Raw genomic sequence first — 12,232 nt, 5'->3', positions numbered from 1 at the left:
AATGTGAAAAAGTTGGTGAGAAGATAGTAAATCAAAGCAAAAGAGTCTGAAATAAAAGAAAAGAAAATGATGATAGAACCATGGGTATGGCGAGGTGTGGATAAGCACCTATGTCTTCTAGTTGTCGTCTTTCTCTGTGGCGGAGGAGTCATCATCAAACCTGTGGTTCTTCTTCAGGAACTTCTTCATGAGCTTGTTGATCATCTCCTGCTGATCAAACTTCTTCTTCAAAGCTGCAAAGTCTGCATCGGTCCTAGTGGATGCTCTGGTGTGGGAGGAACTGGCTCGGGATGATGATGGTGTAGGCTGAAGTCTCCTGCTGTTTGCAGCTACCTCTCTCTTCGCTTTTGCCACCAAAAATTGCTTCATGATCAAAGAGAGGAGTGGGACAGATGGTGATAAATCGCGAGTCTCTGCTCTCCATCCTGGGTCCGCTCCATCTCGGATTCGGGGCACTGAATTTGATTGTAGGAGAGCCCTGTACTGAGAAGTACTAGTGCAGAACTTGTAAGAAAATCCAATGGATCCATCTTGGCCTTGGAAATAGTCCTGTCTCTAGAGAATAGGGAGAGATCGAACGAATCTTCCCTAAGAGATGTCTCGGCTGAAAAATCAACTCCTGCTGCTATCATAAGCGAAGTAATGATGCTCCCAAAGGCTGGTGAGAAGTCCTGATACTCAGAGGTAAGCATCTCATGCTTGACCTTCACTAGGTTATTGCCAATGATGCAAGCAAAGCAAGGGATCCTTGGATGATCTGTGAAAGGTAACTAAAGTGTCACCAGCACGGGTTTGAGCACATTCGCCTGGTTGGCTCTGAAAAATATAGTGTGTGCCAACAAATTATGCACATATCGAACAACAGGGTGAAAGAGAAGTGATGCTTTGGATCTTTCTTTGTCATATATTCCATGACCCATCAATCTCCATAGATCCTCATCTGGATCTTTCTCCAAAGCAATCTCATCACAATATGACAGCTTCAAAACATCACACATCTCTAAAATGGTAAAAAAGTAGAGATGTTCTCCAATAGAGAAGGAAAGTGTGCCATCTAGAGCTCTAGGAGCAGCTCTCTTCTTGTAGCACAAGGTCACTGATGCAAGGAACTCTCTGGTGTGGCTCTCATAAGTTGGAAAACTCTACTCTATGAATGATCTCATTCTAAACTTATCAAGATACCATATCACATCTTCTCTGATTTCAAGCATCTCAAGAGTAGAGTAATCGATTGCTGGAGTTGGCTTGATCTTCAGCTTCTCAAGCTGCTCCAGGTAGTTGATGTCTGGATCAATGGCCTTACCAACAAACTTCACCTTCGATCTAGAGGAAGCCTTAGCTCTCCGAGGTACAGATTTTTGAGTGGGGGCCTGATAACACCGGATTTTGACCATTTTTATGAATCACTTTAATATCTTTTACAGGTGTTTTTACTCCATTTCCAAAGGTTTTCAAAGGATTTCTATGTTTTCGGATTTTAAAAGACTTTTCAGGTAATTTGGGATAAAGATGCACAAATTGGAACAAAAAGACTCTTTTGGATAAATGCAGACCGTCAGAACTCTCATGGAGAGACAAAGACCTTCTCACCGTCTGATCACCCTCAAAATTTGACAACTTATAGAAGAATCAACCAGCTTTCAAATGCACTTGGTTTGGAGACATTCCAACGGTTGGATCTCAAGATATTCCATTATCCCCGGAGCCACTCGAAGACGGCCAGAAAGTCACGCGACCGTGGCCAACCACCTATTCCCCGCGGTCACATCACTCCCGACCGCGGCCGTTAAACTCCGAACTAAAGCCCATATTTCTGAAGCCCAAAGTCATTCTCAGCCTCAATTCCGGAACTCTAGAGACCATGCAGTATTGAAGACTATAAATACTTGTCATTTAGGTCGTTTTTAGGACAACCCTGAATACTTTACAGAAACCCTTTTCCCTTTAGCCGTTTTTATGCGATTTTTGTAGAAGATTGTTCAAGTCCGAGTTCTTCAATAGAGAAGCTTTCTTCATCTTTTTTCTTTACTGTTTTTGATTACTTTTATTAAAACCAATGATGATGTCGACCTCAGCCATGTCTGAGTAGATCCCGAGTTGGGCTTAGGGTTCCCGAAAGGGGCTCTCATACTCGATTAAGACATCTTGGTTTATAGATCTGGGATTTCAACTTTGTTCTCTGTTTATTCTTGTTCTTATTGCATGTATGCTTGATTGATCACCTAGTATCTGATCTAGATAGTTAGTGTTGCGAAAGTTTTTATTAAGTATCAGCCCTAGAATGAAACAGGCGATTTTTCCGTAGGAGTGGAAACCTACCTGCGGCGAGATCGTGAGTATTGACGAGTCTTGTGCAGCTCTTGCGTTCTCTCCCTTCCAGGGCCAGAGTGGAAACCTACTGGTCAGGATTGCGAGAAAAAGTTGGTTATGATCACGACAGTGACGTAGTCATACCGCCGTACTCTAGCTCTAGAACCCTATATATCGATATCTGTCAATCCCAATCTATCTACCCTAGTGTCAAAACCGATTATGATCCCTTAGAGTTCCCAAAAGCTCAGCGTTTTTAGCCATAGTTTACAAACCAATCGATTTTTACTTGTTTATTTAGATCTGCATTTCAATTGCCTTAGTTCGATATTTTACTTGCTTTACTTGCTTTTCATTCGATTTTTCTACTTGCTTTCTAGGATAGATTTATTTGCTTTCTTTTGTTTTAGTTTAATTCGTGATAAACAACCAACCTTTAAAACCAATCTAGTCTAGACATAAAGTTAGAAACCGTAGAAGAATACCAAGCACACAAATCTCTGTGCATTCGATCCCTAAATTCTACAACTGATCAGCTGTGCACTTGCGGCTATTGATTTCATTTAGGGTAAAACTTGACAATCCTCAACACGACACACATCAAGTTTTTGGCGCCGTTGCCGGGGATTTGTTTCGCTGCCTTTTGCTATTTTTCTTGTTTTAACTTCTGTTCTAGACACCTGATCTCTAGTTCTTTCTTAAGGTTTTTCTGAGTTATCTTTCCCTTGTTTTGTTTTTCTCTGAATTGCATGAATACCAGGCGCAGACCTGTAGAAAACATTCCAATTCTAGACGAGATAGACAGACACGAAAGAGAACTTCGAAGACTTAGACGAACGCAAGGAATGGCCAACGACAACCAGCCTAGAGATCCTATTAACCGAGCATTAAATATGGACCAAGACGGGTCTGAACATGGAGAAAATGAAGAGAATGATCACATAGGAGGTGATCATGCTCGACAAGATAAAGAGGGGGATGAGGTTCCTCCAAGAAACCACCAGAACCGCGAGAGAGAAGAACGTGAAGACCTTGATGCACCCATCAATGCAGCCAATGGTGACCACCAAAGGATGCAGCCAAATGGACGCGTTAACCGCCCTGTGCAGCCAGCAAATCAACACCGAAGACAAGCCAGGAACCATCACATAGCTGATTTCGATGCACCTACTCAAAACTTTCAAAACCGATCTGCAATTCAAGTTCCATTTCCGAACCGGAATGAGTTTGAAGTCAAGCCTCAAATCATCTCATTGGTGAAGCAAAACCAATTCCATGGAGCTCCTTCTGAACACCCAATGGACCATATCGAGCTCTTTGAAGAAATCTGCAGCATGATGAGAACAAACCAAGTTCCAGCAGACTATTTAAAGTATAAGTTGTTCCCTTTTTCATTAGCAGACAAAGCTCACCGTTCGTTGAAATCTTTGCCTGCAGGATTGATTACTAATTGGGAAGAGTGTAAAACTGCTTTCCTGAATCACTTCTATACTAAGTCAAGGTCGAACTTGCTGAGAACCAAGATCTCTAGCTTTCATCAAGGACCGACTGAATCTTTCTATGAAGCCTGGGAACGTTTTAAGGAGTATGAACGTGATTGCCCTCACCATGGATTTCCTGGATCAAGCTTGCTGAGCACATTTTACCGAGGTTTGCAACCAAAATACAAACTTTCACTTGATACAGTTAGCAATGGAGATTTTGGACAAAAGACGATAGCCCAAGGAAGAGCCCTCATCGAAAATTTGGCTCAAGCCAATAGCAATGATTGTCCTGAATACGGTCGATCGACGAAGCAAACCGGAACAGACAACAAGGAGATAACCGAGTTGAAGAACATGATGAGGCAGCTTCTGAAGAGCAACAATCGCCCAATCCATGCCTGTGAGACCAACAATGGGGCAGAAGATGAAGGACCTAGTGATATTGATCACATTAATCAAGCCTTTCAAGAAGAAGATGTAAACTATGTAGGAGCGCTAGTACCATATCAAAATCGCTTCAACAATGGCTTCAACAACAAATTCCGGAATGCAAATTACAACAATCTCTCTTACCGCAATCCAAATGCGGAGAATCCTCAAGATCATTACTACCCACCTCAACAAAAATCCTTCCAAAACAAGTTCCAAGGTGGAAACTTCGGAGGAACAGGACCATATCAACCACGACAGCCATATAACTACCAAGGTACGGGTTTTAACAATCAATTTGTACAACAGCAGGGAGTCACGACGAACCAGCTAGCTTCACAAATCGGTAGACTTGAACAGTCCATCCAACAGCTCGTTATGACGAACGAAAAAGCATCTAAAGACATGAACGTGAAAGTTGACTGCATGTACAATGATCTGAACGGGAAGTTTGAAGCTTTATCTTCGCACGTCAAAAAGCTAGACGTGCAAGTCGCCCAAACAGCCGACTCTATGAAGAGGCAAAGTGGAGCTCTTCCAGGAAGAGTTGAAGATAACCCTAAGAGGTTTTGCAACACCATAACCACATTTCCCGAAGAAGAGGCCAGAACCGATGGAAAGAAAGAAGAAACCCCAATCTTTGTACCACTGTACAAGGATGTCGATGCCAAGCAGCCACCATTTAAGGTACCTGAATGATCACCGTTTCAAAGGCTTACAAAAACCGACGATCCGGGACGTTTTGTTTTCCAATGTTCCATTTCAGAAATCAAGTTTACAGAATGCCTGTGCGATTCCGGAGCCAATGTCAACATCATGTCAAAGACATTTGCCAAAAAATTGGGCATAAAAACCTTAAGGACATCGACGGTTAAAGTTATTTTTGGAGATTCATCTCAGAAAGATACTAAAGGGGCGATTCATGATCTACAAGTTCTAGTGGGACACATGATTGTTCCAGCAGATTTCCAAGTCCTGGAGATGGATAAAGACAAGGAGGGGCCACTCATTTTCGGGATACCATTCCTAGCTACCGTAGGAGCAGTAATCGATCACGCAAACCGGCATGCTGTTTTCCTCAATGTGGATCGCAGAAGGTACTACCCGACTATCTTAGACGATTTTCCAAGCAAGGAAAACAGGCCCAAAGAGAAAGAAAAAGAGAAGCCGAAAGCTTTTGCGAAGATCAAGATCATCATTCCACCAGATGCAACAGAAACTAGTGAGGACCAAATCCATGAGCTAATCGAAAACACAAAAAGGGTTTTAAATAATGTTAAAATCCGAAAGAAGAGTAAAGGAAAGAAGACGGCTCCTCAAGGAGAAGAAGTAAAACCTCCAGCGACCGTGAGAGATAAGGGCACATCAAGTGGAGTGCCATTCAAATCAACCTGATTTTTCATGCTTACGTCGAGCTAACGACTTAAAACAAAAGCGCTTAATGGGAGGCAAATTATTTAGGTACTCTTTCTTTTAGTTTTCTTTTCTTTTTTACAATCTATGCTTTCTTTTTCTTTTAAGTTTCAGGTATTTTATAAGACAAAAACACAAAAAAATCAGAAAATTAGAAAAACCAAGAAGAAAAGGATAGGTTTTTAGCTGCTCGGCCCGGCAAAGACCTGAAAGTTGGACGAAGGCCGCAAGAGAAAGGGCCGCGGTCGCGACCAACCGACCCGTGGCCAACGGAGCATCGACCGCGGCACCGTGAATGTGACCACGGCCGAGCCCTCAATCGCCGCGGTCGCGCGTCTCCTGACCGCGGCCGTTGGTCGTTGAGATGATAGCGCGGATTTCCGCCGCTTTTCAAAGTTCCCGATGATTTCCGGAGCATTCCCGGTAAAGCACGTTAAGATTTTCCGTAAGTTTTAAACCTCCTTTGCGTGCAAGACAAGAAAGGTAAGTTCCCGTAAACTTAAAAATTCCCAGAAATTTTCCGTTTTTGCTACAAAAACGCTTTTTAAAGAAAGGAAATGCACTTTTTGGATCAAAACTCCTTCTTCTCTTCTCTTCCAAAAGACTTGGAGATTTAGGAGATAGAACACTTTTTTCAATTCTTAATCTTTTTAAGAGATTCTTGGCCCAAACCTCACTCTTTTTCAAAGCTGATTTCAATTCTGTCATCAAATCTCTCTTTCCAGCAAGGTATGAAGCTCAAACTCGCCATTTTTAATTGATTTTAGAACTTAGGGTTTTCTTAAAAAGCCCAAATCTTGGTTTATTGATGGTGGAAATAGCTTAAGAACAATAGATTATCCTTTTAGGTTATCTAAAAATCGATTTTAACACCTAGCTTAAGAGGAATTGAGATTTTTGACATTTGGATTCTACATGCTTTATAAAATCGAATTTGGAAAAGCAAATTTGATGAATCTGATTAAGTCTTGTGTGATTAGTGATTAGTATTAGGTAACCTATAGGTTTGACATGGAAATTGCTCATTAAAACCGATTTTTAGAAGATTTCTATGTTGAGAACATCAAAAATCTGAATCTAGTCATGAACTACTCGATTTCTTTGATTTAATGTCAATTCTGCTTGCCCATGGTTTAAATTAATCTCTTTATACTAGTACTAGTATAACTGATCTTAATGTGTTAAAATCAGCATCCATATTCACAATTTTTCCGAGAATCATTTCGTTTTGCAGAAAAAAATGGAACAAACCAGATCCCGAAGAAGCCGTCGCACTGGTGACAGCTCTGAGGACATTCCCGATGATGCTACTCTAGGAGAGTACATGCTGAACCAAGCCAGACCGAGAAGAAGAAACTATGTGATGAGATTGCTCCAACACTCAAGAGAAACACGAGCAGCTCCTGAGCCACCACAGATTCGATACATTGGCAAGGAGATAAACCCAAGAGTGGACTATGCAAGACGTTTCAAGAAGCTGAACATCAAACCCACGCCTTGCATTGATTATCATACACTTGAGATGCTTGGAATCAGAGAAGATGTAATCTGGTACATCGATGCACTTAAGCTGAGACCCTACATGGAGCTGAACCTTCCGACTTATCCTGAGCTAGTCCGCGAGTTCTTAGCAACTATTACACTCCACCACACGAAGAGGAGGAACCCCAGAGCATCTGATGGCATCTTGTCATTCTCTATCCGCGGACAGCCTTACTCGCTCACCATTTCTGCACTTTGCGAGGCTCTTAAGCTTCCATACACCGATGGCATTTACCTTGAAGATGAACCCGATTTTAACTTGTGGAGAGAGATGGGTCATGGAGTCTATGATAGCGGGAGATCCAAGTCAGCCCTTCTTACTCATCCAGCAGTGAGAGTTGTGCACAAACTCTTAGCACACACAATTTTCTCTAGAGCCAACATAGGATGTGTTTTGAAGATCGAGCTAATTACACTTCAGATGCCATTTATGGACGACCCACGACTTGCTTGCTTTGCCTGGATCATAGCACAGAATATGGTAAAGGTGAAGCATGATTTACATGGTTGTGAGGACGCTACTCCAGCTTACGGGAGTGCTATTACAGCGATACTACAGGTTGTAGGATTCGATTTTTCATCTGATGATCCACTTCCCGATGTCTGGTATGACCTACTTTATCTCTCTCGCGATCACACTATCTCTCGTGCCGCTTTCGATCCAGACAGGTTTGGTTACAAGTATTGCACTGGCATTGAGGAGCACCAAGTCAGCTTGCCTTCACCATCAGTCCCGAGATTGTGTAACGGAGGACGTCCGCGATGGACTGATTGCGTTTGCGTTTGTACCCGATGATTTTCTGCCATCTGTACCTCGTCTACTGATTGCGTTTGTGTCTTGATGTGTGTGTCGAGGGTTGTCAAGATTTACCCTAATTGAAATCAATAGCCGCAAGTGCATAGCTGATCGATTGTAGTACTTAGGGATCGAATCCACAGGGAAGGAGGATCTTTTCCTGCAAAAAGCCTTTGAAATAAGTATAAAGTAAGGAAGTCTAGAACCAAAACGGTTTTGTGGGGGTTTAGTAGTGTGTTTGAAATGTAAAAAACAAAATATTAAAAGAGAATACGGGAATTAAATGACGTAATAACTAAACTTAACGAAAATGACTAAAAATATAAAAAACGGATATCTAATTGCTTAAATGAAAATGAACTAAAAAGGAAAGACAATATTGAACTAAAGCTTGAAAGAAAATTGGTGTAAATCAATTGGAAAGAAAGGTTGGGGTTCAGGGAAGTTTTCTCAGGGGTACGAACGATTCAAAACATTGCTAGAGAGTAAAATTGATAAGACCTTAGCTTAAACTTTTCGAACTGGAGTCACGGACGTATGAATACGCCGCTGTCGTGATCATAGACAACTACCTCTCTCAACCCTGACCAGTAGGTTTCCACTCTGGCCCTGGAAGAGAAGAGATGCATTATGTTTAAGACTCGTCTTAATTCACAAATCGCCCATAGGTAGGTTTCCACTCCTATGTTTGTTTTGCTCTCCCAAACTAGATCCGATACCTGATGAACACTTTCGTGTCACCAAGCATCTGGATCAGATTGTAGTTCATGACGCTACTCTCATGCAGTAAAAACGAATTCAGAAGAAAAAGTTCTAAGATTCGGCTCAAAAGCTCATGGAATCCTCATCGAACATATAAATCCCCATCGAAAATCCCTTAATCCCAACAATAGAACTACTCAGACATAATGAACGAAATCAAAAGCATAGTATTAATAAGTAGAATAGAAACCGAAATTAAAAAACAAAGAACAAGGGTTCAAGAGAACAAATCTCTCTCTCCCTAAAAGCTAAAGCAAAAAAAATAAAAATATGAAGTAAATAATTCGGTGGTCTGATGATTGATTCTCGATTAGGGTTCCTAAGACATATATTTATAGTGCTCAAGACCTCTCTGGACGTCGCTTAGGGTTTCTCCAAATGTGGGCTTCAGAAATGGGCTTTTTGGGCTCAGAGGTTGATGGCCACGGTCGGGAGTGCTCTGACCGTGGGGAATGAGTGGGTTGCCGCGGTCGGGATGCTTCTGACCGTGGGGAATGAGTGTTTGGCCGCGGGTGGAAGTGCTTGCCGGCTGGTTTACGGGACATCTTGCTCTTCGCGTATCTTTTGATTGAACCGTTGGATTGCCAAGCTGTAAAGTGCACTGGAAAGCTGATACTTCCATCTTTAAGGTCTCCAAATTTGAGCTGGATCAGATGGTGAGAAGGCCTTCAATCAGGGGTGAACTTCTGACGGTTTGACTCTAAGCTGAAATCTGGTTTTCTATCCATTTTGTTAAGCTTTACCCTAAGTTTCCTGAAAAGAGTCTTGGAACTACAAATACTAGAAAAACGTAATAAAAATATAGAAAGAATATTTCAAAACGATCCATAAAAGTGGTCAAAATACGGTGTTATCAACTCCCCCAGACTTAAACCTTTGTTTGTCCTCAAACAAAGCAAAAGCTTAAACTGGTTAAGTGAAAACAATAATAGGGAATGCACAAATCTCATAGAAATGAACTCCTAAACTAGGACCAAAGATAGTGCATCAATCCACAACTTAGTCTAGAAAATTCTCACCAATGCACAAGAGATACTAGTCCACTTTTTCCGTCATGCAAAACTTATACAATATAAATCTTGATTTCAGTCAACTAGCTCTCTACATTCATTAAGTTCAATAGTGAGTTCTCATTAAAGACATCATCCAGGATAGACGGCGTTTGGCATTAAAGGGCTGTTTAGTGGTGGAGTTAAAGTGTTTCGGGTTACCTGAAGATCTGGAGGATGCAAGATAATATGCAAAACCGCAAGAGAGATAAGGACATGTTGATGACCACAGTTTTCAGTTACTTCTTCTTGCCAAATGTTGTTGCATAATCCTTCCTCCTTTGTTGTAAACAGCTGTTCCCCCAGACTTAGATTCTTTCTGGGAATCAGAAAACAATCTCCAAAACTCCATAAAATTGAACTCCAGTTGCCTTGGGACGTAAAATTCGACCTCTCTAGACTCTCTAAGGCTTTTATTTCCTTTCTTTTCTTATTTTCGGATTTTTTTTTTTTTTTGGAAAGGAAATGTCTTTTAAAGAGAGAGAGACTAGAGGACGAGATTGTACCAAAATTTGAGATTTTTCTAAGGCAAACTGAGCTTCCTCTTGTGTTGAATCCTTCCGGGAACTCTTCCGGCAAATCGCAGGTCTCTGTCTTTGGTGACTGAAAACTGCGTCGTTCCTCTTTCTCTCCAACGTTTTTGCACTTATCTGCATATAAGACAATAGAAAACAAGAGTGCATGTGGTTTGAAAGAGGATTGGTTAAGGTGGGGAACTAGCTAAAGATGAACTAGCCATTCAGGATCAACAGAGAGTGGTAAAAGGATAAAGGAGTCCTGAATGTATGATTCGTTTCCCTGGTCTAATCCTTCAATGAGAAAATTAAGTCCAAATTAAGTCCAAATAAAACAGAGCTAGTGTATCCCTTCATCTAAATCGAAATCATTCAAATTCCTCTGGGGTACTTCGTTTCAAATGTGCTTAGCTACCGCCTAGTCTAGTCCTAAATCATGAATGAGCAAGTCACTAGGAACAGTCTAAAGCACATAGTCAACTATCATTGATTCATGTTCACCATTCCCTTTAAAACGTATTTTGTTTTGAAAACCGGTTTTGAAAAACTTTAAGGAAAATGCAAAAAGTGTAGATAATGCAAGACTCATGAAAGAAAAGTGGTTAGAAAGGGATGAAATCCTCCCCCAGACTTAAATCACACTGTCCTCAGTGTGAAACAAGTCGAGAATGGATGAGAAAAATGCATAGATAATCGAATTGGTAAGGACAAAGAAAACTTACCCGGATCCGGGATGCTGGTGGAGATGAACCGGATTCATTCGGAGGGGTTTGGGAAGGTCATAGGTGGTGATGAAGGTGGTGGAGGGTGATGAATGAGGTGGAGGGTGATTGGTGAGGTGAAATGAGGTGAAAGGGATGGTTTAGGGTCGGGTTTGATGTCAACGACCAAGTGCCGCGGTCAGGGGTCGCGCGACCGCGGCAACCAAGTGCTTGGCCACGGTCAGGATCACGCGACCGCGGTCGATGGTAGGTTTCCCGCGGTCAGAACGTCTGTGACCGCGGGGGCTTATATCGCGGCCTCTTCCTGCTTCTCCTTGGTTCCTGCTGGGCCGAGCAGTCAGGTACCATCCTTCTTTTTGGTTTTTTTCTGGTTTTTTTGATTTTTTTGGCTTTTTTGTTTTATAAGAAACACCTAAAACTAAGAAAAAGAAAAAAGATCAAAAGAAAAAGAAAGAAAATCCCTAAAGAAAACAATACCTAAATGGGTTGCCTCCCATTAGGCGCTTTTGTTTTAAGTCGTTTAGCTCGACTTTTGGTGTTGGACGTGACTTATTCCAATGAAGAAGACCTTGTCCTCAGACAAGTCTTTTTTGACATCTCCTTGCTTTGCTTAGCAGGTTCTTCGTCACTCCAAAGTTCTTCTTCAAACTTTTCTGTTGCAGAACGTTTTCCTGCTTTGCTGTTGTATGGGACAGCTTCTGTGAAGACATCTTTGTCGATATTAGCAAATGAAATCCTCCTGTTTGGCCAGTCCATTATAGCTTCAGAAGTTGCTAGAAAAGACCATCCCAGAATCACTGGATATGTTGCATCTCTCGTTTCGACAATGTAAAAGTCGACAGGCACTATGCAATCTCCTATTCTCAAAGGAATTTCGTGAGCTATTCCTTGAGGTGTTGCATTTGAATCATCAGCTAGGCTAATTGATGCGAGCAAAAGCGGGGTTTGTTGTTTTCGTTTTACTAAGCTTCAGGTTTTAAATTTATAACCCCTAAATGTCTGCAAGTGCACAGATGTGCGCTGTAATACTTAGGGTATCGATCCACAGAGACTTAGTTGTTTCAATACGAATTCAACGCAACGCTTAAATCAGATTAGAACTAAAAAGGTTTTTGTTTTGGTTTTGGGTTTTTGTTGTCACTAAATCTAAACTAGAAAGCAATTAAAAACTGAAAAGCAATTGACAAAAACGAAAGCAAGTAAAGAAAAT

General features: G+C 41.5%; 1 non-coding gene across 1 annotated transcript; it reads right to left on the bottom strand.

The window, feature by feature from the left end:
- Positions 1 to 3,818: 3,818 nt before the first annotated feature.
- LOC112082765 lies at positions 3,819 to 3,925 on the bottom strand. The gene has a single exon (XR_002897341.1). It is a non-coding gene; the product is annotated as a small nucleolar RNA R71 (small nucleolar RNA).
- Between the last annotated feature and the right edge of the window lie 8,307 nt (positions 3,926 to 12,232).

The sequence above is a fragment of the Eutrema salsugineum genome, unplaced genomic scaffold (genome assembly GCF_000478725.1).
Source record: "Eutrema salsugineum unplaced genomic scaffold, Eutsalg1_0 scaffold_76, whole genome shotgun sequence".
Lineage (NCBI taxonomy): Eukaryota > Viridiplantae > Streptophyta > Magnoliopsida > Brassicales > Brassicaceae > Eutrema > Eutrema salsugineum.
The sequence above is the reverse complement of the archived record's forward strand: the minus strand, read 5'-3'. Positions and strand labels throughout refer to the sequence as shown.